Raw genomic sequence first — 4,143 nt, 5'->3', positions numbered from 1 at the left:
AAGAAAGAAAGAAAGAAAAAAGGGGGGGGGGAGAGCTCTTCCCATTCTCTCCATGTGATTACCTGCATTGCCACAGGAGCCTGTAGAGAGTTCCCACCCAGAAAAAGGCCCAACTGATGTGTGCCCCCTGAACCATGGACTTCCCAGCCTCCAAAACTGGTTTGTAAGAGTATGCAAATGTACATGAAAACTGCAACCTGGCAGCATCTCTTTAAGGGGGCTTTGGCTCACAGGAGTACATTTCTCAAAAGCAGGGTGATTAGTGTGACAGTGCTCAGCCCCACAGACTGATACAGGCCTGTATACGAAGAAATCATGTATTAGAGGAGTGATACAGTTTTATTAAAAGGAACATCAGTAGACCAATGCCTGCCATCTCCTTTGCACAAAAGAAGAACACCTTCTTAATCTTGATGAAATGCCCCCTCGAGATGGTGCTTAGTAGCTTGTTCCTGAGGAACCCTTTTATCATGAACAGATGAAGATTGCTGACTTTCAATTGTATGATCTCCCATCATTCCAACATCTATAGATAGAATAAAGGTGGGAATACAAAAAAAGAAAAAGGAAAAAGAAAATGGAAAGACAAACCACTCACTGGGAAAAAAATTTAAAGATTACATGTCTGACAAAGGACTTGTGTGACCAATATTTAAGGAACTCTCTAAACTCAACAGTAAAAGAACAAAAAATCCAATTAAGAAATGGGCAAAAGATTTGAACGGGCTATTCACCAAAGAGGACATGCAGATGGAAAATGAGCACACTAAAAGATGTTCGATGTCATTAGCCATTAGGGAAACGCAAAGTAAAGCCACAATAAGTTATCATTACAGAGCCATAAGAATGACTGAAATGAAAAATACTGATAATAACCAAGTGCTGACAAGGATGTGGAACTAACTACTAGATCTTTGATACATTGGGGGAGAATTTTAAATGGTATAACTACTCTGGAAAAGTTGGGTAGTTTCTTATACAGTTAAACATGCACTTATCAAACAGCCTAGTAATTACAGTCTTGGATATTTGTCATAAGAAAATAACTACATTCACACCAAAATTGGTATGCAAATTCCATAACAGATTAATTTGTAATAATCAAAAACTGGAAACATCCCAAATGTCCTTCTATAGGTGAACACATGAACAAACTGTCCATACAACAGAAACTACTCAGCAATAAGAAACAAGCTATTATCACTGCAACATAGATCTCAAGGGCATTATGCTGAGAAAAAAGCCAGTCCCAAAAGGTTACATACTGTAGGATTCCATTTTTATAACACTCAGTGACAAAATTATACTAATGAAGAACGAATCAGTGGTTGTCAGCGGTTAGGACTGGGGAGAGGGTGTGACAATAAAAGGTTAGCATTAGAGACTTTCTTTGTGGTGACAGTTTTGTATCCTTATTGTGGAGGTGGGTATGTAAATCTACACACATGTAAAATTTCATAGAACTATACACACACACACACACACACACACACACACAGACACAAAAGCATAAAGAAAGAAGTGCCTGTAAAAACTGATGGAATTTGAACAAGCTCTGTAGTTTAGTTAATAATATTATACCAAGAGCAATTTCCTGGTTTGATAATTTAATATGATTATGTAAAATGTTTTTGGAGAAAGCTGGGTGAAGGATGCCCAGAATATTTTTGTAATACTTTTGCAACTTGTAGTCATCTTAAGTTTTTTCAAGATAAGTTTTAAAATAATAATGTGTAGTGTGACTGGATTGTAAGTTTACTTCTACCTGCAACTTCAAGTCTGTATGAATCTGTATCTTGGTAAAAAAAAAAAAAATTCCTAAAACATAGATACTTCTAAAATATTCAAATCCACAATACAACAGATCTATAAAAACCTGGATTTCTAAGTGACTTATCTAATAATAAAGGCTTCTAGAAGCAGTGTTTAAAAAACAAACGGGGAAAAAATAAAGATTCATAGGGGAAATTAAGGCCTGGCTAGTGCTTTGGAAGTAAAAGAAGGAAGGAGTAAGATTTGAAACTAATACCAGAGGCTACCACTGGAGATAAATTCAGGGGAAATAGACACAAGAAAATTAGAGTTATCAGGATAAGTTTGGTAATGAGCATGGATAAGCACTGAGTTTCATTTAGTGAGGTTAAAGCCAAAGATTACAATTTTGGCTTCAAATTGCTGCTTCTGTTATTTACTATTTTTTTAAGTTGATAACTGAACTGCATTGGAATTTAAAGCTCTGATCTTTCTTTTTTAAAAAAAAGCATGGAAATTCTTATCTATTTCACAGGGTGACTTGATGTTTTTAAATTAAGCCATTATTCTTTAAAAATTTCTCTCAAAATTCAAATAGTTGCTTTGCAATGGAAAGTACTCTGTGATCATTGTGGTGTCTTCATTCACATGAAGTTGTTTGCAAATTGTCTTAGCATCTCGGAAATATAACTGGCTTTGGCTCATGATTCCAAACAATTCTCCTAGCTAAAAAGAGTAAATTCCTCCTAAGTTATAATAGGGAATAATGTTACAATCTATCTAACTTTTTTTCTGAAGAGGATTTGCTAAAATTCTACATCCTTCCTGTACATTAAGGTAGTGACATAGGATAATTGAGTATCTGTAATATGGAAGATATGGATCAGTTCTTGCTTGAATGAACAGTCAATGCACCAGATTATAGACACTGATGCAGCCACCATTTGCAGCAAATGGACTGCAACTATATGTTTTGAATTATTGAAGAAGTGGCTTGAAACTATTCAGTAGATCAGATGTGTTGCTTTCCTGTATGGGATTGATGAGAATTCAGCAAGGCCTGGCTAGTGCTTTGGAAGTAAAAGAAGGAAGGAGTAAGATTTGAAACTAATACCAGAGGCTACCACTGGAGATAAATTCAGGGGAAATAGACACAAGAAAATTAGAGTTATCAGGATAAGTTTGGTAATGAGCATGGATAAGCACTGAGTTTCATTTAGTGAGGTTAAAGCCAAAGATTACAATTTTGGCTTCAAATTGCTGCTTCTGTTATTTACTATTTTTTTAAGTTGATAACTGAACTGCATTGGAATTTAAAGCTCTGATCTTTCTTTTTTAAAAAAAAGCATGGAAATTCTTATCTATTTCACAGGGTGACTTGATGTTTTTAAATTAAGCCATTATTCTTTAAAAATTTCTCTCAAAATTCAAATAGTTGCTTTGCAATGGAAAGTACTCTGTGATCATTGTGGTGTCTTCATTCACATGAAGTTGTTTGCAAATTGTCTTAGCATCTCGGAAATATAACTGGCTTTGGCTCATGATTCCAAACAATTCTCCTAGCTAAAAAGAGTAAATTCCTCCTAAGTTATAATAGGGAATAATGTTACAATCTATCTAACTTTTTTTCTGAAGAGGATTTGCTAAAATTCTACATCCTTCCTGTACATTAAGGTAGTGACATAAGATAATTGAGTATCTGTAATATGGAAGATATGGATCAGTTCTTGCTTGAATGAATAGTCAATGCACCAGATTATAGACACTGATGCAGCCACCATTTGCAGCAAATGGACTGCAACTATATGTTTTGAATTATTGAAGCAGTGGCTTGAAACTATTCAGTAGATCAGATGTGTTGCTTTCCTGTATGGGATTGATGAGAATTCAGCTCTGCTCGCCACACTCCAGTGCAGAGGACTGGAGGGTGTTTAGCATGCTGAGAAAGGTCAGAGTAAGACTGTATCAGATTCTGAACCTAAAAATTTCAAACTCCTTGCTACCCATTAAAATGAATGAAGAAAAGCTGTGTTTTGAAGTGTAGCGTCTCAAAGACTGGCTTGAGGCATAAAGGAAGGAAACTACTATGCTTAGATGGGGAAACGCTTGTTTACCACCTTCCAGACCATATGAAGAAGCACAGTGCTGTCTCATTCCTGAAACATTATCATCTCAAAATTGACACGCAGCTTAAATAATGGAAATTACAATGTAAAAATTACATTTTTAGGGCTGGCTGTTTAGTGTGCAGCCTTGCAATACCAAGGTCAACGATTTGGTTCCCCATACTGGCCAGATGCCAAAAAAAAAAAACTGCATTATTATATTTGGCCCTTCTTTTTGGTAGATATTCCAGAAATAAATAAATAAATAAATAAATAAAGTGATTTT

This window comes from Galeopterus variegatus, unplaced genomic scaffold (assembly GCF_000696425.1).
Source record: "Galeopterus variegatus unplaced genomic scaffold, G_variegatus-3.0.2 Scaffold2838, whole genome shotgun sequence".
Lineage (NCBI taxonomy): Eukaryota > Metazoa > Chordata > Mammalia > Dermoptera > Cynocephalidae > Galeopterus > Galeopterus variegatus.
This window is presented reverse-complemented; position numbering follows the sequence as displayed.